This window comes from Scyliorhinus torazame, chromosome 14, assembly GCF_047496885.1.
Source record: "Scyliorhinus torazame isolate Kashiwa2021f chromosome 14, sScyTor2.1, whole genome shotgun sequence".
NCBI lineage: Eukaryota > Metazoa > Chordata > Chondrichthyes > Carcharhiniformes > Scyliorhinidae > Scyliorhinus > Scyliorhinus torazame.
Genome location: NC_092720.1, coordinates 142,293,303 through 142,320,863, shown reverse-complemented (window position 1 = coordinate 142,320,863; position 27,561 = coordinate 142,293,303). Strand labels below are relative to the sequence as shown.

At 50.5% G+C, this 27,561-nt stretch overlaps 1 protein-coding gene across 8 annotated transcripts in view; it reads right to left on the bottom strand.

The window, feature by feature from the left end:
- The window catches only part of LOC140390078 (kyphoscoliosis peptidase-like), a 930,728-nt gene that overhangs the window by 675,493 nt on the left and 227,674 nt on the right, over nt 1–27,561 (bottom strand). The window lies entirely within an intron of this gene.

The window sequence follows — 27,561 nt, the reverse complement described above, 5'->3', positions numbered from 1 at the left end:
CCCGTGTCCTTCTTGGCCAGCATAGCAACGTCCGTGACAATTACTTTATCATCATTGTCGACTACTTTACCAAGTACCCCATTATTCAACAATTGCACATCTGTCATGCACATTCTAAGTGCTATTTTCAGTTTATCTGGTGTGCCTAGAAAGATCATCAAGGATAATGGGCCACAATATATTGGTGCGCCATTTGAGGATATGTGAGAGGAGTGGAATATCAATCACACTAATTCTTCTCCTCATTAACCTAGATCTAACGACCTAGCTCAACAAATGATTTGCACAGTGAAAATCCTAATTCTCCAATGTAGACAGACCAAGCAAGATCTACACTTTGCATTGTTCGCGACTGAGAGCAACACCTTTTAGTGCAGCTATTCCATCACTGCCAAAGCTCATGTTTGGTAGAACTTTAGAATTTATCCATTAGCCCTGAAATGAAATGAAATGAAAATTGCTTATTGTCACAAGTAGGCTTCAAATGAAGTTACTGTGAAAATCCCCTAGTCACCACATTCCGGCGCCTGTTTGGGGAGGCTGGTACGGGAATTATACTCTCTCAGAAACTAAAGAGCAACTTTTAAAACTACAAGACAAGATTATCAACGTGCACAATAAAAATGAGGGTACAGAATTGCTTAGTTTAAAGTTTGAATAACAAGTTAGAATCCAGGATCCCACAGAAAGTACATGGCAACCAGCCAAAGTGACAAGGATTTGTTCAGAACCAAGTCCTATGAAGTCAATGCTCACAAAGGTGCAAGGATGAGCGATAACCAAAGATAAATCAAATCCATTCCAGCTCCTCAACCATCTACATACCTATTGCATCGAGGAAAAGATTCAAAATGAAACCAGCAACAACATCCAAGATTGATAATCTCACTGATCACTGTGAACAATTAAAGAAACTTTCAGACAAGGTGACCATTACAAGATCTGTGTGTACCGGCAGATTACCTCTACAATTTAGAGACTCATAGGTTAATCTCTTCTATACACCTTGTAATGGTAATTAAACATGAACATATATATAAAATAGTTGTACTTCTTTGGAAGGGACAAAGTATCTTTAAAAAGAAAGGGGGAGCTGAAATATGCCTTTAAGGGATATCAGTATGCAATCACTTGAAGGGAAGTGTGTCATGTGATCCAGCCTCAGCTCCATTTTGGCCTGGATCAGAACATTAGTTCTCTGACGATGCCTCAGAATCCTCAGAGGATGCACCATCATTGTGGTCACCAGCATCTTCCACCAGCGCAGATACAAGCCCTTCAGTGGGTCAGCAGGCTCGGGGTGTCACAATCTGGTGATCACATAACTGACACGGGTCCACGGCTGGCAGAAGAAGTGACAGCCAAGATCTTTGCCACTCGGAAGACTGCTGGAGACTAGGCCTCTGCTCAGCCCATGTAGGCGATGAGCCTCTGGACCCAGCCGTTAAAGACCTGTTGGTGATGTAGACAGGCAGAGGAACACCAGGCTGAGGTACAAGGAGCCATCCATAGACTGGACCCAAGGCTGGAGGACATTCCATGTTCTGTCTGCTGTTGTGGCTCCGTGGAATGGAGGCTGTCGCTTTAGAGACCCAAGTCCAGCTGAACACACAGTGGCTGCCAGATATGGGGTGCAGATGAGATTAACTCGGTTGATTCCGGAGTTGAGAGGATTGGCTTATGAGGAGAGGCTTAGTAGACTGGGATTATACTCATTGAAATTTAGAAGAATGAGGGGAGATCTTATAGTAATTTATAAAATTATGAAGGGAATAGATAAAGATAGAAGCAGGGAGGTTGCTTCCACTGGAGGGTGAAACTAGAACTAGGGGCATAGCCTCAAAATAAGGGGGAGCAGATTTAAGACTGAGTTGAGGAGGAACTTCTTCACCCAAAGGGTTGTAAATCTGTAGAATTTCTTGCCTAGTGAAGCAGTTGAGGCTACCTCATTGAATGTTTTAAGGCAAAGGTAGATAGATTTTTGAATAGTAAAGGAATTAAGGGTTATGGTAAGCAGGTGGGTAAGTGGAGCTGGGTCCACAAAAAGATCAGCCATGATCTTATTGAATGGCGGAGCAGGCTTGAGAGGCCAGATGGCCTACTCTTGCTCCTAGTCATTATGTTCTTATATGCTCTCGGACCTGCACTGCATCACTCTTCCCATGGATCCAACGTGTCAGTGGGTAGGCAAAAGGGGGATGGGACACCTCAACCTCCCTCCAGGTGCCCTGTTAACTCAAGGAGTCAAGGAGGTGCCATTAGGCACCCAGAGAGAGGAGCAGCTCCATGCAGGCACCCTATGGGCTTCATCCCAAAACACTCCAGGGGTTCTCTGCTGTTCCACCTCCCCTCTGCCAGTGACCCCATTACCTCCAACAGGTCAGGACAAGGAGGTGCACCTGCACCTGAGCAGGTGACTTTTAGCAGATCTCAGGACACCAGAGGACCCACCAAAGTCATCACAGCAGAGTAGTCAGCAGACTGCCTCCACCTTAGCTACAGATCTCGAGGCTGAATCAAGTTGTAGCAATAGGTCAATAGCATTTTGAAGGCATACAGGTGGCACATGGTGTGCAATTGTATCCAGTTTTGACATTTGTAAATATATATATATATATATTTATTTTTTAAATTTAGAGTACCCAATTCATTTTTTCCAATTAAGGGCAATTTAGCGTGACCAATCCACTACCCTGCACATCTTTGGGCGCGGGGCGATCTGACCCCGGGGGTGCCCCCACGGTGGCCTGGCCCGCGATCGGGGCACACCGATCCGCGGGCGGGCCTGTGCCGTGGGGGCACTCTTTCCCTTCTGCCTCCGCCACGGCCTCCACCATGGCGGAGGCGGAAGAGACTCTCCCCACTGCGCATGTGCGGGAAACTGTCGGCGGCCGCTGACGCTCCCGCGCATGCGCCGCATTCCGCACCAGCTGGCGGGGCAACAAACGCCATTTCCGCCAGCTGGCGGGGCGGAAATCCCTCCGCCGCCGGCCTAGCCCCTCAATGTTGGGGCTCGGCCCCCAAAGATGCGGAGCATTCCGCACCTTTGGGCCGGCGCAATGCCCGTCTGATTGGCGCCGTTTTTGGCGCCAGTCGGCGGACATCGCGCCGTTGGGGGAGAATTTTGCCCCAGATTCTGAGAATGAATTCTCTCCCATTGTTTACGCAGTGATTACTCAACTGAAGTGGGGGGGGGGGGGGTGGGGGGGGGTGCGCGATGGTGGAGGGGAGGGGTGTGGTGGCATAGTGGTATTGTCACTGGACCAGTAATCCAGAGATCAGGGTGATGCTCTGGGGACCAGGGTTCAAATCCCAAGTCAACAGATGGTGCAATTTGAATTCAATAAAAACTGGAACTATGAGTAACCATGAAACCATTGCAAATTGTAAAAAACAATTTGGTTCACCAGTGCCCTTTAGGGAAGGAACTCTGCCGTCCTTACCTGGTTGTGGTTGATGCTTTAATGCCCTCTGAAATGGCCTCGCTAGCCACGCAGTTGTATCAAACTACTGCAAAGCAACTGGATGGACCACATGGCAATGGCGAACACAGCCCTGTCAACTCTACAAAGTCCTCCTTACTAACATTTGGGAGTTTGTGCCAAAATTGGGAGAGCTGTCTCACAGGCAGCCTGGCATAATCATATTCATGGAATCATACCTTATAAAATGTCGCAGACACCACCATCACCATTCCTGGGTGTGCCCTGTCCCACAGGCAGGACAGGCACAGCAGAGGTGGTGGTACAGTGGTACAATTCATGTTTGAGGAGTCCTCAACATCGATATTAGACCCTATGAAGTCACATGGCATCAGTTCAAAGGCAAGGAAAGGTCCTCCTGATTACTACATATCTCTCACATCACACCCACCTCCGACCCGATCAGCGATGGAAGAAGCACCAAGGCTGTCAAGGGCACAGTATGTACTGTGGGCGGGGGACTTCAATGTCCATCACCAGGAGTGGCACAGTAGTACCACCACAGACCAGGCTGGGCTGGGTCATAAAGAACACAGCTACTAGACTGGAATTCCGGCAGGTGGTGAGAGAACCAACAAGAGGGAAAAGCAGACTTCACTTCATCCTCACCAAGCTACCTGCCGCAAATGCATCTGGCCATGACAGTATTGATAAGAATGACCATCACACAGTCCTTGTAAAAATCAATTCCCGGCTTCACATTGAAGACATCTTACATTGATCCAGCAGAGGGCAGTAGAGCGGAGCTGCTGATTGGCTGTTGCAGGGAAAATTTGCATACGCTCGGAGCGGTCCCTCTAACTTGAAGGTGTACCTGTGCAAGAGACCCTAGCTGTTCAAGTGAAGACAAGCATCCAGCAGAGGGCAGTAGAGCGGAGCTGCTTTTAGGCTGTTGTGGGGAAAATGTGCATACATCTGGTGCGGTCACTTTAACTTGAAGGTGTACCTGTGCAAGAGACCCAAGCTGTTCAAGTGAAGACAAGCATCCAGCAGAGGGCAGTAGAGTGGAGCTGCTGATTGGCTGTTGCAGGGAAGATTTGCATACGTCCGGTGCGGTCACTCTAACTTGGAGGTGGTTTCTGGAGGAGCTGTTGTCAAGTGACACTTAAACCTGAAACACTTCTTCAGTGCCTACCCCCTCCTCTCACCAAAAAAACCCCAACCCCAAGGCTCGAGGGCAGGTAGAAGTAGAAAGAAGTTGAACTGTGACGTCACAGCCTGCAGGTAAGGGATTAGCTGGTGACTGGTAAGATGTTTTTCTTTTATTTTCCCTCAGGTGTTAGCGTGAGGGGCGCAGAGGTTGCTGAGTGAGTGCTTGCTGAGAAGGGGAGTGAATAACAGGTAAGCTCTTTCTTTCTTTTTCTTTTTTTATCTAGAGGGGATGGCAGGGAAGGTAATGCAATGTTCCTCCTGCAGAATGTTTGAGGTGAGGGACGCCGTCAGTGTCTCTGCTGATTTCATCTGTGGGAAGTGCACCCATCTCCTCAGAAACCGTATTAGGGAGCTGGATGAGCTTCGGATCATTTGGGAGGCAGAGGCGGTCATAGATAGAAGCTTCAGGGATGTAGTTACTCCGAAGAATAAAGATAGATGGGTGACGGTGAGAGGGGCTGGGAGGAAGCAGTCAGTACAGGGATCCCCTGTGGTCGTTCCCCTTAGTAACAAGTATACCGCTTTGGATACTGTTGGGGGGGGGGACTTACCAGGGGTAAGCCATGGGGTACAGGACTCTGGCACAGAGTCTGTCCCTGTTGCTCAGAAAGGCATGGGGGAGAGGAGCAGAGATTTAGTCATTGGAGACTCCATAGTTAGGGGGATAGATAGGAGATTCTGTGAGAACGAGGGAGACCTGCGATTGGTGTGTTGCCTCCCAGGTGCCAGGTTCCGTGATACTCGGATCGTGTTTTCGGGATCCTTAAGGGGGAGGGGGAGCAACCCCAAGTCGAGGTCCACATAGGAACCAACAACATAGGTATTAAAAGGGATAGGGATGCAAGGCAGGAATTCAGGGAGCTCGGGTGGAAACTTAGGTCTAGGACAAACAGAGTTATTATTTCTGGGTTGTTACCCGTGCCACGTGATAGCGAGACGAGGAATAGGGAGAGAGAGGAGTTGAACGCGTGGCTAAAGGGATGGTGCAGGAGGGAGGGTTTCAAATTTCTGGATAATTGGGGCTCATTCTGGGGTCAGTGGGACCTCTACAAACGGGATGGTCTACACCTGGACCAAAGGGGTAGCAATATCATGGGGGGGGGAAATTTGCTAATGCTCTTCGGGAGGGTTTCATAGAATTTACAGTGCAGAAGGAGGCCATTCAGCCCATCAAGTCTGCACCGGCTCTTGGAAAGAGCACCCCACCCAAGGTCAACACCTCCACCCTATCCCCATAACCCAGTAACCCCACCCAACACTAAGGACAATTTTGGACACTAAGGGCAATTTATCATGGCCAATCCACCTAACATGCACATCTTTGGACTGTGGGAGGAAACCGGAGCACCCGGAGGAAACCCACGCACACACGGGGAGGATGTGCAGACTCCGCACAGACAGTGACCCAAGCCGGGAATCGAACCTGGGACCCTGGAGCTGTGAAGCAATTGTGCTATCCACAATGCTACCGTGTTGCCTAACTGGTTTAAACTAGTTCAGCAGGGGCTTGGGAAACTGAATTGTAGCTCCAGTATACAGGAGGATGAGAGTTGTGAGGTCATCAGTATAGTTTCAAAGTTGCAGGAGTGTACCGGCAGGCAGGAAGGTGATTTAAAGTGTGTCTTCTTCGATGCCAGGAGCATCCGGAATAAGGTGGGTGAACTTGCGGCATGGGTTGGTACCTGGGACTTCGATGTTGTGGCCATTTCGGAGACATGTATACAGCAGAAACAGGAATGGTTGTTGCAGGTGCCGGGGTTTAGACATTTCAGTCAGCTGAGGGAAGGTGGTAAAAGGGGGGAGGGGTGGCATTGTTAGTCAAGGACAGTATTACGGTGGCAGAAAGGACGTTTGATGAGGACTCGTCTACTGAGGTAGTATGGGCTGAGGTTAGAAACAGGAAAGGAGAGGTCATCCTGTTAGGGGTTTTCTATAGGCCTCCGAAAAGTTCCAGAGATGTAGAGGAAAGGATTGCAAAGATGATTCTGGATAGGAGCGAAAGCAACAGGGTAGTTGTTATGGGGGACTTTAACTTTCCAAATATTGACTGGAAACGCGATAGTTTGAATACTTTAGATGGGTCCGTTTTTGTCTAATGTGTGCAGGAGGGTTTCCTGACACAGCATGTAGATAGGGCAACGAGAGGCGAGGCCATTTTAGATTTGGTATTGGGTAATGAACCAGGACAGGTGTTAGATTTGGAGGTAGGTGAGCACTTTGGTGATAGTGACCACAATTCGATTACGTTCACTTTAGTGATGGAAAGGGATAGGTATATACCGCAGGGCAAGAGTTATATCTGGGGGAAAGGCAATTATGATGCGATGAGGTAAGACTTAGGATACATCAGATGGAGAGGAAAACTGCAGGGGATGGGCACAATGGAAATGTGGAGCTTGTTAAAGGAACAGCTACTGCGTGTCCTTGATAAGCATGTACCTGTCAGGCAGGGAGGAAGTGGTCGAGCAAGGGAACCGCGGTTTACTAAAGCAGTCGAAACACTTGTCAAGAGGAAGAAGGAGACTTATGTAAAGATGAGACATGAAGGTTCAGTTAGGGCGCTCGAGAGTTACAAGTTAGCTAGGAAGGACCTAAAGAGAGAACTAAGAAGAGCCAGGAGGGGACATGAGAAGTCTTTGGCAGGTAGGATCAAGGATAACCCTAAAGCTTTCTATAGATATGTCAGGAATAAAAGAATGACTAGGGTAAGAGTAGGGCCAGTCAAGGACAGTAGCGGGAAGTTGTGCGTGGAGTCCGAGGAGATAGGAGAGGTGCTAAATGAATATTTTTCGTCAGTATTCACACAGGAAAAAGATAATGTTGTTGAGGAGAATACTGAGATTCAGGCTACTAGACTAGAACAGCTTGAGGTTCATAAGGAGGAGGTGTTAGCAATTCTGGAAAGTGTGAAAATAGATAAATCCCCTGGGCCGGATGGGATTTATCCTAGGATTCTCTGGGAAGCTAAGGAGGAGATTGCTGAGCCTTTGGCTTTGATCTTTAAGTCATCTTTGTCTACAGGAATAGTGCCAGAAGACTGGAGGATAGAAAATGTTGTCTCCTTGTTCAAGAAGGGAAGTGGAGACAACCCCGGTAACTATAGACCAGTGACCCTTACTTCTGTTGTGGGCAAAATCTTGGAAAGGTTTATAAGAGATAGGATGGAGAATCATCTGGAAAGGAATAATTTGATTAGAGATAGTCAACACAGTTCTGTGAAGGGTAGCTCGTGCCTCACAAACCTTATTGAGTTCTTTGAGAAGGTGACCAAACAGGTGGATGAGGGTAAAGCAGTTGATGTGGTGTATAGGATGTGGAGGCTTTAGAGAGGGTGCAGAAGAGATTTACCAGAATGTTGCCTGGTATGGAGGGCATAAGCTATGAGGAGCGATTGAATAAACTCGGTTTGTTCTCACTGGAACGAAGGAGGTTGAGGGGCGACCTGATAGAGGTATACAAAATTATGAGGGGCATAGACAGAGTGGATAGTCAGAGGCTTTTCCCCAGGGTAGAGGGGTCAATTACTAGGGGGCATAGGTTTAAGGTGAGAGGGGCAAAGTTTAGAGTAGATGTACGAGGCAAGTTTTTTACGCAGAGGGTAGTGGGTGCCTGGAACTCACTACCGGAGGAGGTAGTGGAGGCAGGGACGATAGGGACATTTAAGGGGCATCTTGACAAATATATGAATAGGATGGGAATAGAAGGATACGGACCCAGGAAGTGTAGAAGATTGTAGTTTAGTCGGGCAGTATGGTCGGCACGGGCTTGGAGGGCCGAAGGGCCTGTTCCTGTGCTGTACATTTCTTTCTTCTTATATGGATTTCAGTAAAGCGTTTGATAAGGTTCCCCAAGGTAGGCTACTGCAAAAAATACGGAGGCATGGGATTCAGGGTGATTTAGCAGTTTGGATCAGAAATTGGCTTGCTGAAAGAAGACAAAGGGTGGTGGTTGATGGGAAATGTTCAGACTGGAGTCCAGTTACTAGTGGTGTACCACAAGGATCTGTTTTGGGGCCACTGCTGTTTGTAATAATGTTTGTATAAATGACCTGGAGGAGGGCGTAGAAGGATGGGTAAGTAAATTTGCAGATGAAAAGGTAGACAAGTCTCCTGGCCCTGATGGAATGCATCCCAGAGTGCTAAAAGAGATGGCTCGGGAAATTGCAAATGCACTAGTGATAATTTACCAAAATTCACTAGACTCTGGGGTGGTCCCGGCGGATTGGAAATTAGCAAACGTGACACCACTGTTTAAAAAAGGAAGTGGGTAATTATAGGCCAGTGAGCTTAACTTCGGTAGTAGGGAAGATACTGGAATCTATCATCAAGGAAGAAATAGCGAGGCATCTGGATGGAAATTGTCCCATTGGACAGGCGCAGCATGGGTTCATAAAGGGCAGGTCGTGCCTAACTAATTTAGTGGAATTTTTTGAGAACATTAACAGTGCGGTAGATAACGGGGAGCCAATGGATGTGGTATATCTGGATTTCCAGAAAGCCTTTGACAAGGTGCCACACAAAAGGTTGTTGCATAAGATAAAGATGCATGGCATTAAGGGGAAAGTAGTAGCATGGATAGAGGATTGGTTAATTAATAGAAAGCAAAGAGTGGGGATTAATGGGTGTTTCTCTGGTTGGCAATCAGTAGCTAGTGGTGTCCCTCAGGGATCAGTGTTGGGCCCACAACTGTTCACAATTTACATAGATGATTTGGAGTTGGGGACCAAGGGCAATGTGTCCAAGTTTGCAGACGACACGAAGATAGGTGGTAAAGCAAAAAGTGCAGAGGATACTGGAAGTCTGCAGAGGGATTTGGACAGGGTAAGTGAATGGGCTAGGGCCTGGCAGATGGAATACAATGTTGACAAATGTGAGGTTATCCATTTTGGTAGGAATAACAGCAAAAGGGATTATTATTTAAATGATAAAATATTAAAACATGCTGCTGTGCAGAGAGACCTGGGTGTGCTAGTGCATGAGTCGCAGAAAGTTGGTTTTCAGGTGCAACAGGTGATTAAGAAGGCAAATGGAATTTTGTCCTTCATTGCTAGAGGGATGGAGTTTAAGACTAGGGAGGTTATGCTGCAATTGTATAAGGTGTTAGTGAGGCCACACCTGGAGTATTGTGTTCAGTTTTGGTCTCCTTACTTGAGAAAGGACGGACTGGCACTGGAGGGTGTGCAGAGGAGATTCACTAGGTTAATCCCAGAGCTGAAGGGGTTGGATTACGAGGAGAGGTTGAGTAGACTGGGACTGTACTCGTTGGAATTTAGAAGGATGAGGGGGGATCTTATAGAAACATATAAGATTATGAAGGGAATAGATAGGATAGATGCGGGCAGGTTGTTTCCACTGGCGGGTGAAAGCAGAACTAGGGGGCATAGCCTCAAAATAAGGGGAAGTAGATTTAGGACTGAGTTCAGGAGGAACTTCTTCACCCAAAGGGTTGTGAATCTATGGAATTCCTTGCCCAGTGAAGCAGTAGAGGCTCCTTCATTAAATGTTTTTAAGATAAAGATAGATAGTTTTTTGAAGAATAAATGGATTAAGGGTTATGGTGTTCGGGCCGGAAAGTGGAGCTGAGTCCACAAAAGATCAGCCATGATCTCATTGAATGGTGGAGCAGGCTCGAGGGGCCAGATGGCCTACTCCTGCTCCTAGTTCTTATGTTCTTATGTTCTTATGACACCAAAGTCGGTGGTGTTGTGGACAGTGCGGAAGGATGTTACAAGTTACAGAGGGACATAGATAGCTGCAGCGCTGGGCTGAGAGGTGGCAAATGGAGTTTAATGCAGAAAAGTGTGAGGTGATTCATTTTGGAAGGAATAACAGGAAGACAGAGTACTGGGCTAATGGTAAGATTCTTGGCAGTGTGGATGAGCAGAGAGATCTCGGTGTCCATATACATAGATCCCTGAAAGTTGCCACCCAGGTTGAGAGGGTTGTTAAGAAGGTGTGTGGTGTGTTAGCTTTTATTGGTAGAGGGATTGAGTTTCGGAGCCATGAGGTCATGTTGCAGCTGAACAAAACTGAAGCTGAAAAAATGCGGCCGCATTTGGAGTATTGCGTGCAATTCTGGTCGCCGCATTATAGGGAGGTTGTGGAAGCATTGGAAAGGGTGCAGGACTTGAGGCTGTTTTCGTTAGAGAGAAGAAGGTTAAGAGGTGACTTAATTGAGGCATACAAGATGATCAGAGGATTGGATAGGGTGGACAGTGAGAGCCTTTTTCCTCGGATGGTGATGTCTAGCACGAGGGGACATAGCATTAAATTGAGGGAGATAGATATGAGACAGATGTCAGAGGTAGGTTCTTTAATCAGAGAGTAGTAAGGGCGTGGAATGCCCTGCCTGCAACAGTAGTGGACTCGCCAACACTAAGGGCATTCAAATGGTCATTGGATAGACATATGGATGATAAGGGAATAGTGTAGATGGGCTTTAGAGTGGTTTCACAGGTCGGCACAACATCGAGGGCCGGAGGGCATGTACTGCGCTTTAATGCTCTATGTTCTATTGTGTTGTGCGGCGCTATCGCCGTGGTAAATGGGACAGATCTAGCAACCCATGAGGCACTGTGGGCCTTCAGCAAAAGCAGAATTGTTCTCAGCCACTTTCAGTAATTTCATGGTCTGGTACATCCCCAACTTCTACCATTACCACCAAGCTAATGATGAACCTTGGTTCAATGAAGAGTGCAAGAGAGCATGCCAGGAACAACACCAGACATTGCTAAAAATGAGGTTAAACCTGGTGAAGCTACAACACAGGACTACCTGTGTGCCATACAACATTTGCAGTAAGTAATAGACAGAGCTAAGCAATTCCATAACCAACAGATAAGATCCACAAATATCCCCATCTTCAGTGATCGAGGAGCCCAGCACATTGGTGCAAGAGACAAGGCTGAAGTATTCGTAATAATCTTCAGCCAGAAGTGCCAAAGAGTGATCCATCTCAGTATCCTCCAGAAGTCCCCACCATCACAGATGCCATTTCAATCCACCCCACGTGATATCCACAAATGGCAGAAGGCACTGGATACTGGGCCCTGACAATATTCTGGCAATAGTACAGAAGACATATGCTGAACACTTAGCATACCTGTAGCCAAGCTGTTCCTGTACAGTTACAACACTGGAATCTACCCAGAAATGTAGACACTATCCAAGATGTGAGATCACCAATTCCCTGTACATCTGCAGTAAGACCTCTCTACCGTTATATTTGATTTCTCTTGCAATCAACATCAACATTCAATTCACTTTCCTGATTGCTTGCTGATTAGGAAGGTTTAAAGCCTCGTGATGTGTTTTGGCTTTCTATGAAGTAACAGCTGCTGTTTACAACACTCCTGACTGAGGCAGCAGGTGCAAGAATCATAGAATCCCTGCAGTGCAGAAGGAGGCCATTCGGACAATCGAGTCTGCACCAACCCTCTGAAAGAACACGTTAGCTAGGCCCACTCTTCCGCCCCATCCCTGTAACCCCATCAAACCATTTGGACACTAAGGGGCAATTTATCATGGCTATCCACCTACCCCGCACATCTTTTGATTGTGGGAGGAAACCGGAGCAGCCAGAGGAAACCCACACAGATGTGGGGAGAACATGAATACTCCACACAGACGGTCATCCAAGGCTGGAATTGAACCCGGGTCCCTGGTGCTGTTAGGCAGCAGTGCTAACCACTGTGCCACTGTGCCGCCCTCAGGGACAGGGAAGGCTTTAAACCCCCTCAGATGTTGTAGCTGCATACTAACTTGTTGTGATTCATGTATCAGGACATCCAGATCCCTCTGAACCACTCCATTTAAATAATATTTTGCATTTCTATTCTTCCTGTCAACAAAGAACAACGAAAAGTACAGCACAGGAACAGGCCCTTCAGCCCCCCAAGCCCATGCCGACCATGCTGCCCGTCTAAACTAAAATCTTCCACACTTCCTGGGTCCGTATCCTTCTATTCCCATCCTATTCATGTATTTGTCAAGATGCCCCTTAAATGTCACTATCGTCGACTTCTGGTTGCAGCTATGCTGAGCTAAGTCGCACGTTCGGCAGCTCCCGCCAGAAACTGACTTTTGGGCTCTTTTTAGGGGCCCCAGCGGCATTTATTCGATGGTCCCCAGTGTGGGAAGGCGACAGTACGATTCCCCCGGCACTGTATGGATTGGACCAGGAGTGGAGCGGTGAAAAAAGTGATTTTGGTGCAGCGAAAAGTGCGAGGGAGGAAAGCCAAGATGGCGGCGGGTGGAGACCAGGCAGCGTGGGCGCAGTGGTCACAAGAACAGCAGGAGTTTCTCAAGCGCTGCTTCACGGAATTGAAAGCTAGCTGCTGGAGCCGATGAAGGCTTCGATCGACAAGCTGTTCGAGACTCAGAAGGCCCAAGGGGTGGCGATCCGGGAGTTGCGGCAGAAGGCCTCGGAGAATGAGGACGAGATATTGGGCCTGGCGGTGAAAGTGGAGATGCACGAGGCTCTGCATAAGAGATGGCAGGAGAAGTTCGAGGACATTGAGAATCGGTCGAGGAGGAAGAACCTGCGGATTCTGGGTCTCCCGGAGGGAGTGGAGGGGTCGGATGCTGGAGCAAATGTTGTCATGATGGCTGAACACGTTGATGGGCGCGGGTGCCTTCCCGAGGCCCCTGGAGCTGGATGGGGCCCACCGAGTCCTGGCGAGGAGGCCCAAGTCTAACGAGCCGCCGCGGACAGTATTGGTGCGGTTCCACCGCTTGGTGGACAGGGAGTGTGTTCTAAGATGGGCAAAAAAGGAGCGGAGCAGCAGGTGGGGGAATACAGAGTGTGGTGGTATGTATTAGGGGTAATGTGGTACCTGTGAAGCCGAGAGGCTATTGGCTGTCAGGTCCCGGGTCCTGGTTGGATCTGTGACTTCTGGCTCCGCCCTGAAGGCGGAGTATAAGAGCCCGAGCTTCTCCCCGCAGCCTTATTCTGTTGCTGAGATGCTGGGGACAAGTCTCGCTTAATAAAGCCTAGATCAACTTCATCGCTTCTCGTCTTGCGTAAGTCATTGTGCGCTACAATTTATTAAGCGAGCTTAAAAGACGATGGGGCTTCGGATCGTCCCGGAGTGCCTGCGGACCAGCCACCACGCAGCGAACTCGGCGGCCGTATTCAAACACTGGCAAGCATGCTTTGAAGGCTACCTCCGAAAGGCCCCCGGCCGGATCACAGAAGAGCAGAAAATGCAGGTCCTGCATTCGAGGGTAAGCCTGGAGATTTACTCGCTTATAGAAGACGCAGAGGATTTCCCGACGGCGCTCGCATTGCTGAAGGGCATCTACGTTCGGCCCGTAAACCAGGTCTACGCGCGACACCAACTCGTGGCGAGACGGCAAATTCCCGGAGAATTGCTCGAGGAATTCTACGGCGCGCTGCTAATTTTGGGACGAGGCTGCAACTGCCCGCCGGTGAACGCGATCGAACACACGGACCTGCTAATTCGTGATGCATTCGTGGCAGGTATGAATTCTCCCCAAACCCCCGTCACGACCAACTCCTCGGCACCGCCCCCCCCCCCCCGCAAGCTTGCGCGGTTAAAGCGCCAGACCATCCCGGGGGGGCCCGCTGCTATTTTTGCGGACAAGTGAAACACCCCCGGCAGCGCTGCCCGGCCCGCGCAGCTGCTTGTAAAAGCTGCGGCAAAAAGGGCCATTTCGCGGCAGTGTGCCGGTCCCGGGGGGTCGCCGCAATCCCCGGAGAAGAATGAGGACAACAGATCCTGAACACCCCCCATCCCCCCCAGTGCCCCGCTACGACCCGCGGGCGCCGCCATTTTGGGTCCGGGGCACCACGAGGGGAGGATGGGCGCCGCCATCTTGTGACCCCCCCAGCCACGTGCGATTCATGGGGGCGGCCATTTTGTCCACCCCTGACCGCGTGCGATTCATGGACGCCACCATCTTGGTTGACAACAAAGCATCGACGCTCCACGGGGTCCGATGAAGACGCCGCGACACTACTACCACGACTGGCTTCGATGACACTGGATCAATCGCGGCCCCGGACGCTCCAGACGACGACAACAAAGGTGCTGATCAACGGATATGAGACGCCATGCCTGGTCGACTCCGGGAGCACTGAAAGTTTTATTCACCCAGACACGGTAAGACGCTGTTTTCTGACCATCCATCCAAGCATGCAAAAGATTTCCCTAGCTGCAGGATCCCACTCAGTGGAGATCAAAGGGTTCTGCACCGCAAACCTAATGGTGCAAGGGAGGGAGTTTAAGAACTACAGGCTCTACGTCCTGCCCCAACTCTGCGCGCCCACATTACTAGGATTAGACTTCCAATGTAACCTTCAGAGCCTAACATTCCAACTCGGCGGCCCAATACCCCCACTCACTATCTGCGGCCTCGCAACCCTCAAGGTTGAACCGCCCTCCTTGTTTGCAAACCTCACCCCGGATTGCAAACCCGTCGCCACTAGGAGCAGACGGTACAGCGCCCAGGACCGGACATTTATCCGGTCTGAAGTCCAGCGGTTGCTGAAGGAAGGCATAATCCAGGCCAGCAATAGTCCCTGGAGAGCCCAGGTGGTAGTCGTAAAGACCGGGGAGAAGCAAAGGATGGTCGTAGACTATAGTCAGACCATCAACAGGTACACGCAGCTAGATGCGTACCCTCTCCCCCGCATATCCGACATGGTCAATCGGACTGCTCAGTATAAGGTCTTTTCCACCGTGGACCTCAAGTCCGCCTACCACCAGCTCCCCATCCGCCCAGGTGACCGCAAGTACACCGCCTTCGAGGCAGACGGGCGGCTATACCACTTCCTAAGGGTCCCATTTGGCATCACGAACGGGGTCTCGGTCTTCCAGCGGGAGATGGACCGAATGGTTGACCAGCACAGGTTGCAGGCCACGTTCCCGTATCTCGACAACGTAACCATCTGCGGCCACGATCAGCAGGACCATGACGCCAACCTCCAAAAGTTCCTCCAGACCGCTAACGCCTTGAACCTCACATATAACGAGGAAAAATGCGTTTTTAGCACAAACCGTTTGGCCATCCTGGGATACGTAGTGCGCAATGGAGTAATAGGCCCTGACCCCGAACGCATGCACCCCCTTATGGAATTTTCCCTCCCCCACTGCTCCAAAGCCCTGAAACGTTGCCTGGGCTTCTTTTCATATTACACCCAGTGGGGCCACCAGTATGCAGACAAGGCCCGCCCGCTAATACAGTCCACTACCTTCCCTCTGTCGACAGAGGCTCGCCAGGCCTTCAGCCGCATCAAAGCAGATATCGCAAAGGCCACGATGCGTACCATCGACGAGTCCCTCCCCTTCCAGGTCGAGAGTGATGCATCCGATGTAGCTCTGGCGGCCACCCTTAACCAAGCGGGCAGACCCTTGGCCTTTTTCTCCCGGACCCTCCACGCCTCAGAAATCCGCCACTCCTCAGTGGAAAAGGAAGCCCAAGCCATAGTGGAAGCTGTGCGACATTGGAGGCATTTCTGGCCGGCAGGAGATTCACTCTCCTCACCGACCAACGGTCGGTCGCCTTTATGTTCGATAATGCACAGCGAGGCAAAATTAAGAATGACAAGATCTTAAGGTGGAGGATCGAGCTCTCCACCTTTAACTATGAGATCTTGTACCGTCCTGGAAAGCTGAACGAGCCGTCCGATGCCCTATCCATGTGCCAACGCACAAATAGACCGCCTCCAAGCACTCCACGAGGACCTCTGCCACCCGGGGGTCACTCGATTCTCCCATTTCGTAAAGTCCCGCAACCTCCCCTACTCTATGGAGGAGGTCCGTACAGTCACCAGGAACTGCCACATCTGCGCAGAGTGCAAACTGCACTTTTTCAGGCCGGATAGAGCGCACCTGATCAAGGCTTCCCGCCCCTTTGAACGCCTCAGTTTGGATTTCAAAGGGCCCCTCCCCTCCACCGACCGCAACGCGTACTTCCTGAACGTGGTGGACGAGTACTCCCGTTTCCCCTTCGCCATCCCCTGCCCCGACATGACAGCGGCCACAGTCATTAAAGCTCTTGGCACCATATTCACACTGTTTGGTTTCCCCGCGTATATCCATAGCGACAGGGGGTCCTCCTTCATGAGTGACGAGCTGCGCCAGTTCCTGCTCAGCAAGGGCATAGCCTCGAGCAGGACGATCAGCTACAACCCCCGGGGGAACGGGCAAGTAGAGAGGGAGAACGGCACGGTCTGGAAGACCGTCCTACTGGCCCTATGGTCCAGGGATCTCCCAGTTTCCCGGTGGCAGGAGGTCCTCCCGGATGCTCTCCACTCCATCCGGTCGCTGCTGTGTACCACCACTAACCAAACGCCTCATAGCGCCTCCTTGTCTTCCCCAGGAAGTCCTCCGCCGGAACGTCGCTGCCGATCTGGCTGGCAGCCCCAGGACCCATCTTGCTCCGGAAACATGTGCGGGCGCACAAATCGGACCCGTTGGTCGAGAGGGTCCACCTTCTCCACGCGAACCCGCAGTACGCCTGTGTGGCGTACCCCGACGGCCGACAGGACACGGTCTCCCTGCGGGACCTGGCGCCCGCCGGCAACACACACACACCCCCGACACCGATCACCCCCTCCCTGCCACCGGCGCACCTCGCGACCGCCCCCTTCCCGGGGGGATCGGGCCTCTTCCCGTGCCCGCCCAGGAGTAAAACAGGAACAAACAGCGAAACGCTCCCGGAGACGACAACGCCTGAGCAAGCTCCTGCACCACCACCTGGGCTGAGGCGATCGACGAGAAAGACCAGACCGCCCGCTCGACTCGTGGAATCCGCATGACACCAAGAAAAGCAAGAATGTTGTTGTAACAAAATTTTTTTTGCTCGTATTGTAAATAGTTCTCACAAACTCGTACATAGCCCAGTGTAGGGCTAAAGCTGTATTAACAGTCCGAAATTCGTTCCAGGGTCAGCCTTGTAAACCCTTACCACCATGAGAACCACCACCCCGCCGGGTTCTTTTTTTAACAAGGGGTGAATGTGGTGGTATATATTCGGGGTAATGTGGTACCTGTGAAGCCGAGAGGCTATTGGCTGTCAGGTCCCGGGTCCTGGCTGGATCTGCCGACTTCTGGCTCCGCCCTGAAGGCGGAGTATAAGAGCCCGAGCTTCTCCCCACAGCCTTATTCTTTGCTGAGCTGCTGGGGACAAGTCTCGCTTAATAAAGCCTAGATCAACTTCATCGCTTCCCGTCTCGCGCAAGTCATTGTGCGCTACACAGAGGTCCGTATATAGCAGGACTGGAGCGCGGAAGTGGCCAAGAAGAGGGCCGGGTATAATCGGGCTAAGGCGATTCTGCATCGGAAGGGGGTGAAATTCGGGATGCTGCAGCCGGCGTGACTGTGGGTCACATTTAAGGACCGGCACCATTACTTTGAGATGCCGGGGAGGCGTGGACCTTTATTCAGGCCGAAAAGTTGGACACGGACTGAGGGTCGGTTTTGAGGGGAGGTCGCGGGGGGCTACTGTGGTTACTGTGCTTTGGGGGATGTTGAGGGATGTTCTGTTCTGTCTGTATTGTTTCCTTGGATGCTGGGTGGGGTAGGGTGAAATGGTTCGAAGTGGAGGTTTTTGTGAGGGTGGTTGGAAGGACGGGGCCCCGTTGGGGGGAGGGGAGATGGGAGGCCCGAGGTGGGGGAGATGGGATTAGGCTGCAAAAGGGAGCTGCGCCAGAGAGGGCGGGGCCGGTTTGATGGAAAGTGCGGGCTTTTTCCCGCATTAGGGAAGGAAGGGGGCGGGTTGGGGGGGAAGGGCAGGGTTGGAGAGGAGTGCCCGCTGATGGGGGGGAGACTACCACACTGGGGGGTCGATGGAGTGGCGGGAGTGGCCGGGGTCAGCAGAAGTCAGCTGACTTACGGGAGTGCTATGCGGGGAGCAACGCAGCTAGAGGGGACCTAGCTGGGGGGGAGGGGGGGGAACTGGGTTGCTGCTGCATTGGCCAAAGGGGCGCTGGAGCTCGGAGAGAGAGTCGAGGCGGAGGCTTGCCACTGGGGGGAATGGAGAGTGCGGGAGGTGCGGGCACGTGGCTGGCCTAGAAAAGGGGATGGCTAATCGGCAGGGGCGGGGGTGGTGGGGGGTGGGGGGGGGCCTCGGGAAGCACCCTGATCCGTCTGATAACTTGGAATGTGAGGCCTGAACGGCCCGGGCAAGAGGGCTCGGGTGTTCGAGCACCTGAAGGGAATGAAGGCAGATGTGGTTATGCTCCAGGAGACGCATTTGAGGGTGGCAGATCAGGTTAGGCTGAGAAAGGGGTGGGTAGGGCAGGTTTTCCACTCGGGGTTGGACGCAAAGAATCGAGGGGTGGCGATTTTGGTGGGGAAGCAGGTGTTGTTTGAGGCGCTAAACATCGTGGCAGACAATGGAGGTAGGTATGTGATGGTGAGTGGGAAGCTGCAGGGGGTGCGGGTGGTATTAGTGGATGTATATGCCCCGAATTGGGACGATGTCGGATTTATGCGGCTCATGTTGGGCCGGATTCCGGACCTGGAGGCAGGGAGCTTGATAATGCAGGGGGACTTCAACACTGTACTGGATCCAGCATTGGAACGCTCCAGGTCCAGGACGGGTAAGAGGCCAGCGGCGGCCAAGGTGCTGAGAGGGTTTATGGACCAGATGGGAGGAGTGGACCCATGGAGGTTTGTCAGGCCGGGGGCCAGGGAATTTTCTTTTTTTTCCCACATCCATAAAGCCTACTCCCGGATAGACTTCTTCGTTATGAGCAGGGCACTAATCCCGAGGGTGGAGGACACGGAGTACTCGGCCATAGCCATCTCAGACCATGCCCCGCATTGGGCGGAGCTGGAGCTCGGTGAGGAGAGGGACCAGCGCCCGCTGTGTCACCTGGATGTGGGCTTGCTGGCGGATGAGGAGGTGAGCGGGCGGATCTGGGGGTGCATTGAAAGCTATCTAGAGGCTAACGATAATGGGGAGGTTCAGGTGGGGGTGGTCTGGGAGGTGCTGAAGGCGGTGATTAGGGGAGAGGTAATCTCCATTAGGGCCCACAGGGAGAAGAAGGAGAGGAGGGAGAGGGAGAGATTGGTGGGGGAGATTTTAAGGGTGGATAGGAGGTTTGCAGGGTTCCCCGAGGAGGGACTACTCAAGGAGCGACGAAGCCTCCAGGCCGAATCCGACCTGTTGACCACCAAGAAGGCAGAGGTGCAGTGGAGGAAAGCACAAGGGGCGGTGTATGAGTACGGGGCGAAGGCTAGCCGGATGTTGGCACACCAGCTTCGGAAGCGGGAGGCAGCGAGGGAGATTGGGGGAGTTGGGGATAAAGGGGGGAGCACGATGTGGAGTGCGGTGGGAATAAGTGGGGTATTTAGAGACTTCTATGAAGGGATGTATAGGTCTGAACCCCCGATGGAGGAGGGGGGGATGCCTCGATTTTTGGATCGACTGAGGTTCCCGAGGGTGGAGGAGGAGCAGGTGGCTGGACTTGGGGCACTGGTAGGGCTGGAGGAGCTGACTAAGGAGCTGGGGAGTATGCAGTTGGGGAAGGCACCAGGGCCAGATGGGTTCCCGGTGGAATTTTACCGGAAGTACATGGACCTGCTGGGCCCTCGATTAGTAAGGCGTTTCAATGAGGCGAGGGAGGGAGTGGCCCTACCCCCGACAACGTCCAGGGCGCTGATTTCGCTGATCTTGAAGCGGGACAAGGACCCATTACAGTGTGGGTCATATCGGCCAATCTCTCTCCTCAACGTGGACGCGAAGCTGTTAGCGAAGATGTTGGCTACCAGAATTGAGGACTGTGTCCCGGGGATGATTCACGAGGACCAGACGGGTTTTGTTTCGGGAAGGCAGCTGAATACCAGTGTGCGGAGGCTCCTTAACGTAATCATACTGCCTGCAGTGGAGGGGGAAGTGGAGATAGTGGCGGCGATGGACGCTGAGAAGGACTTCGATATGGGTACCTTTGGGATGTGTTGAGGAGGTTTGGGTTCGGGGAGGGGTTCATAAGTTGGGTTAGGTGACTTTACGAAGCCCCAGTAGCGAGTGTGGCCATGAATTGGAGGATTTCGGAATACTTTCGGCTGTACCGGGGGACGAGGCAGGGGTGCCCCCTATCCCCCTTGCTATTTGCATTGGCAATTGAGCCTTTGGCTATGGCTCTAAGGGAGTCTAGGAACTGGAGCGGGCTGGTCCGGGGGGAGGAGGAACAACGGGTATCGTTGTATGCCGATGACCTGTTACTGTATGTGGCGGACCCAGTGGGGGGGATGCCGGAGGTGATGCGGATCCTCAGGGAGTTTGGGGACTTTTCCGGGTATAAGCTCAACGTGGGGAAGAGTGAGCTCTTTGTGGTACACCCCGGGGACCAGGGAAGGGGGATAGACGAGCTTCCACTGAAGAGGGCGGAAAGGAGTTTTTGGTATCATGGGATCCAGGTGGCCAGGAGCTGGGGGGCCCTACACAAGCTCAACTTGACGCGATTGGTGGAGCAGATGGAGGAGGAGTTTAAAAGGTGCGATATGCTGCCACGCTCCTTGGCGGGTAGGGTACAGTTGGTGAAGATGACGGTGCTCCTGAGGTTCCTTTTTATGTTCCAATGCCTCCCCATCCTGATCCCTAAGGCCTTTTTTAAGCGGGTCAGTCGGAGCATCATGGGATTTGTGTGGGCGAAAAAGACCCCGAGGGTGAGAAGGGTGTTTCTGGAACGGAGTAGGGACAGAGGAGGGTTAGCGTTACCTAATCTGTGTGGGTATTACTGGGCTGCCAATGTGGCGATGATACGCAAGTTGGTAATAGAGGGGGAGGGGGCGGTGTGGAAGAGGCTGGAGATGGCGTCCTGTGTGGGCACGAGTCTGGGAGCGCTGGTGACAGCACCGCTGCCGCTTCCACCGACTAGGTACATCACGAGTCCGGTGGTGGTGGCAACTTTGAAAATTTGGGGGCAGTGGAGACGCCACAGGGGTGAGGTAGAGGATTTGGTTTGGTCCCCGATCCGAGAGAACCATCGGTTTGTCCCGGGGAGAATGGATGGAGGGTTCCTGAGCTGGCACAGGGCAGGAATTAGAAGGATGGGGGACCTGTTTTTAGATGGGACGTTTGCGAGCCTTGGGGCGCTGGAGGAAAAATTTGGGCTTCCCCCCGGAAATGCCTTCAGGTACATGCAGGAAAGGGCGTTTGTATGAAGGCAGGTGAGTGAGTTCCCGCTGCTTCCAGCACTCAGGATCCAGGATAGTGTGCTCTCGGGGGTGTGGGTTGGAGAGGGCAGGGCCTCGGCGATCTACCAGGAGATGCAGGAGGAGGAGGAGACCTCGGTTGAGGAGCTAAAGGGTAAATGGGAGGAGGAGCTTGGGGAGGAGATAGACGAGGGTGCGTGGGTGGATGCCCTGGGTAGGGTTAATTCTTCCTCCTCTTGCGCCAGGCTTAGCCTGATACAATTTAAGGTTCTTCACAGAGCGCATATGCCAGGGGTAAGGCTGAGCAGGTTCTTTGGGGTGGAAGACAGGTGTGTGAGGTGCTCGGGGAGCCCAGTAAATCACACCCACATGTTCTGGGCGTGCCCGGCGCTGGATGGGTTCTGGAGGGGTATTGCGAGGACGGTGTCTAAGGTGGTGAACACCCGGGTTAAGCCGAGCTGGGGGTTAGCACTATTTGGGGTATCGGACAAGCCGGGAGTGCAGGAGGCGAAGGAGGCCGGTATTCTGGCCTTTGTGTCCCTGGTAGCCCAGCAGAGGATTCTGCTATAGTGGAAAGATGCGAGGCCCCCGAGTGTGGAAGCCTGGATCAGCGACATGGCAGGATTCATTAAATTGGAGAGGGTAAAATTTGCCTTGAGAGGGTCTGTGCAAGGGTTCTTCAGGTGGTGGCAACCGTTCCTAGACTTTCTAGCGGAGCGTTAGGAGGTGGTCAGCAGCAGCAGCAACCCAGAGGGAGGGAGGGGAGGGGGCTGAGCTTTGTGTTTTCTACTGTGTTTATTATTGCTTAATGGGGAGTTTGATATTGGGGGAATTCGTGATGTAGTTGTAAGATGTTTATTTATGTGTTCTTTGTTTTTCTTTTTTCTGTAAGGGTGGGGGTTTGTTGAAAATATGCAAAAATTTGAATAAAAATATTTCAAAAAAAAAAATGTCACTATCGTCCCTGCTTCCACCACCTCCTCCGGTAGCGAGTTCCAGGCACACACTACCCTCTATGTAAAAAACTTGCCTCGTACATCTCCTCTAAATCTTGCCCCTCGCACCTTAAACCTATGCCCCCTAGTAATTGACCCCTCTACCCTGGGAAAAAGTCTCTGACTATCCACTCTGTCTATGCCCCTCATAATTTTGTAGACCTCTATCAGGTCGCTCCTCAACCTCCGTCGTTCCAGTGAGAACAAACCGAGTTTATTCAACCGCTCCTCATAGCTAATGCCCTCCATACCAGGCAACATCCTGGTAAATCTCTTCTGCACCCTCTCTAAAGCCTCCACATCCTTCTGGTAGTGTGGCAAGCAGAATTCAACACTATACTCCTATGTTCTATGTTCATACATCTTTGATCTATGTTCATACATCTTTGAAAGTTGCCACTCAAGTGGATAGAGCTGTGAAGAAGGCCTATGGTGTGCTCGCGTTCATTAACAGAGGGATTGAATTTAAGAGCCGTGAGGTGATGATGCAGCTGTACAAAACTTTGGTAAGGCCACATTTGGAGTACTGTGTACAGTTCTGGTCGCCTCATTTTAGGAAGGATGTGGAAGCTTTGGAAAAGGTGCAAAGAAGATTTACCAGGATGTTGCCTGGAATGGAGAGTAGGTCTTACGAGGAAAGGTTGAGGGTGCTAGGCCTTTTCTCATTAGAACGGAGAAGGATGAGGGGCGACTTGATAGAGGTTTATAAGATGATCAGGGGAATAGATAGAGTAGACAGTCAGAGACTTTTTCCCCGGGTGGAACAAACCATTACAAGGGGACATAAATTTAAGGTGAAAGGTGGAAGATATAGGAGGGATATCAGAGGTAGGTTCTTTACCCAGAGAGTAGTGGGGGCATGGAATGCACTGCCTGTGGAAGTAGTTGAGTCGGAAACATTAGGGACCTTCAAGCAGCTATTGGATAGGTACATGGATTACGGTTAAATGATATAGTGTAGATTTATTTGTTCTCAAGGGCAGCACGGTAGCATTGTGGATAGCACAATTGCTTCACAGCTCCAGGGTCCCAGGTTCGATTCCGGCTTGGGTCACTGACTGTGCGGAGTCTGCACGTCCTCCCCGTGTCTGCGTGGGTTTCCTCCGGGTGCTCCGGTTTCCTCCCACAATCCAAAGATGTGCAGGTTAGGTGAATTGGCCAATGATAAATTGCCCTTAATGTCCAAATTGACCTTGGTGTTGGGTGAAGGTGTTGAGTTTGGGTAGGGTGCTCTTTCCAAGAGCCGGTGCAGACTCAAAGGGCCGAATGGCCTCCTTCTGCACTGTAAATTCAATGATAATCTATGATTAATCTAGGACAAAGGTTCGGCACAACATCGTGGGCCGAAGGGCCTGTTCTGTGCTGTATTTTCTATGTTCTATGTTCTATATGGCCTAACTAAGGTTCTATACAGCTGCAACGTGACTTGCCAATTCTTATACTCAATGCCCCGGCCAATGAAGGCAAGCATGCCGTATGCCTTCTTGACTACCTTCTTCACCTGTGTTGCCCCTTTCAGTGACCTGTGGACCAGTACACCTAGATCTCTCTGCCTGTCAATACTCTTGAGGGTTCTACCATTCACTGTATATTCCCTACCTGCATTAGACCTTCCAAAATGCATTACCTCACATTTGTCCAGATTAAACTCCATCTGCCATCTCTCCGCCCAAGTCTCCAAACGATCTAAATCCTGCTGTATCCTCTGACAGTCCTCATCGCTATCCGCAATTCCACCAACCTTTGTGTCGTCTGCAAACTTACTAATCAGACCAGTTACATTTTCCTCCAAATCATTTATATACACTACGAACAGCAAAGGTCCCAGCACTGATCCCTGCGGAACACCACTAGTCACAGCCCTCCAATCAGAAAAACACCCTTCCATTGCTACTCTCTGCCTTCTATGACCTAGCAAGTTCTGTATCCATCTTGCCAGCTCACCCCTGATCCCGTGTGACTTCACCTTTTGTACCAGCCTGCCATGAGGGACCTTGTCAAAGGCCTTACTGAAGTCCATATAGACAACATCCACTGCCCTACCTGCATCAATCATCTTAGTGACCTTTTTGAAAAACTCTATCAAAGTGGACAAGTTCACATTTCCCACATTATACTCCATCTGACAGATTTTTTCTCACTCATTTAACTTGTCTAAATCCGCTTCTACACTCTACATCCTCCTTACAACTTACTTTACACCCTATCTTGGTGTCATCAGCAAATTTAGCTACCATTCTGACAATTTTCCTTTAAAAGTTATTCGGCTAACTGTCCTACGTTTCCCTGCTTTCTGACTTTTCTCCTTTATTGAATGTTTAGGTATTTTCCTAGATGGTACTGAGATTCTTCAATTTTGTTGGAGCTGCAAGTGGAGAGTATTCCATCGCATTCCTGACTTTCACCTTGTACATGGTGAACAGGCTTTGGGGAATCAGGAGACGGGTTATTTGCTGCAGGATTCCGAGCCTCTGACCTGCTCTTGTAGCCACAGTATTTATATGTCCAGTCCATTTCCGTTTCTGGTCAATTGCAACCCCCAGAATGTTGATAGTGGAGGATTCAGTGATGGTAATGCCATTGAATGTCAAGAGGTGATTGTTGGATTTTCTTATTGGATTTTGTCATTGCCTGCCACTTGTGTGGCGTGAATGTGATTTGCCACTTATCAGCCCAAGTCTGAATATTGTCCAGGTATTGCTGCATTTGGACATGGACTGCTTCAATATCTGAGGAGTCGCAAATGGTGGTTAACTTTGTGTAATCATCAATGAGCATCCCACTTCATACCTTATGAGAGAAGGAAGGTTATTGATGAAGCAGCTGAAGATGGTTGGGCCGAGGACTATACCCTGAGGAGCTCCTGCAGTGATGTCCTGAGCCAAATGATTGACATCCAACAACCACAACCATCTTCCTTTGTGCTAGCTATGGTTCCAATCAGCGGAGGGTTTTCCCCACTGATTGCCATTGGTTCCAGATTTTATAGGGCTCTTTGATGCCATACTCGATCAAATGCTGCCTTGATGTCAAGGGATATCACTCTCACCCCATCTCTGGAATCAGCTCTTTTGTTCATGTTTGAACCAAGGCAGGAGCTGAGTGACCCTGGCTGAACCCAAACTGATTTTCAGTGAGCAGGCTATTACTAAGCAAGTGCCAGTTGATAGCACTGTTGATGGCCCCTATCATCACTTTACTGCTGATCAAGGGTAAACAGATAGGGAGGCAATTGGCAGAGTTGGATTTGTTTTGCTTTGAGTGGACAGGACATACCTGGGAAACTTTCCCCATTGCCGATGGGGATCATCGAAGTCAGTGTTGCAGCCATACTAGAAGAGCTTGGCTAGGGGCACGGCAAGTTCTGGAGCACAAGTCTTCAGTACAATTGCCAGAATATTGTCGGGGCCCATAGCCTTTTCAGTTTCCAGTGCCTTCAGCCATTTCTTGATATCACGCGGAGCAAATCGAATTGGCTGAAGACCTAACATCTGGGGACCTCTGGAGGAAGCCAAGATGGATCATCCACTCTGCACTTCTGGTTCAAATTGTTACAAAGTCTTCAGTGTTATATTTTGCAGTAATATGCTGGGCTGCTCAATCATTGATGATGCAGATATTTATAGAGCTTCCTCCTCCAGTGAGTTGTTTAGTTGTCCACCAACATTTACAACTGTTTTGGAGGATTATAATCAGTGCATCCACCTTTTCTGAAGTCACTTCTTTTAAGATCCTAGGATGCAGGCCATCTGATCCTGGGCACTGGTCAACCTTTAGATCTAATAGTTTTGCCAGCACATTTTCCCAAGTGATGCTGATTGTTTTAAGTTTCACCCTCACATTCACCTTTTAAAGGTAGCACAATGCTTAGCACTGTTGCTTCACAGTGCCAGAGACTCGGGTTCGATTCCCAGCTTGGGCCACCGTCTATGTGGAGTTTGCACGTTCTCCCCGTGTCTGCATGGGTTTCCTCCGGGTGCTTCGGTTTCCTCCCACAAGTCCTTGACGTGCTGGTTAGGTGAACTGGACATTCTAAATTCTCCCTTTGTGTACCTGAACAGGCACTGGAGAGTGGCGACTCGGGAATTTTCACAGTAACTTCTTTGCAGTGTTAATGTAAGCCTACTTGAGACACTAATAAAGATTATTGTATTAATTTGAAGTAATTTTGGGATGTTTTCTGATCTTCTACAGTGAAGAGACACAAAATACTTGTTCAACGCCCCTGCCATTTCTGTGTTTTCCATCTTCAATTCCTCAGACTCACGCTCTGAAGGACCAAACAGTAGCTTAATTACTCTTTTCCGATTTAAATATTTGTAAAAACTCTTACTCTCTGTTTTTATATGTCTAGCTAGCTGTCACTAATTTTCAACTTTCTCCTTCGTTATTTTATGTTTTGTTATTCTTTTCTGGTTCTTAAAATCTTTCCAATCTTCTAACATACCACTAATCATTGCAGATTTGTGATAGTCTTTCTTTCAATTTGATACAATCCTTAACTTCTTTATTCAGCCACAAATGATGCATGCTTCTCAAAGGATGCTTGAAATTAATAAAAGAATACTCAAAAATTCCTCTTCAATTCCTCAGGTGATGAAAACCAGGCCAGGATTTAACACAGATCAAATGTTATTTAAGGGATGGGGACATTGGTTCGATACCCCATGCAGTTCCAAAGAAGCTGCATGCTCCCTCTGGTCAATGGCAGTTTATTTATGGTAACTGGTCACCAAAAGGAGCAACAAAACACAATCCTCAGAAAAACAGTTGATTTGTATTTTAGTAGGTTTCAGTACAACAA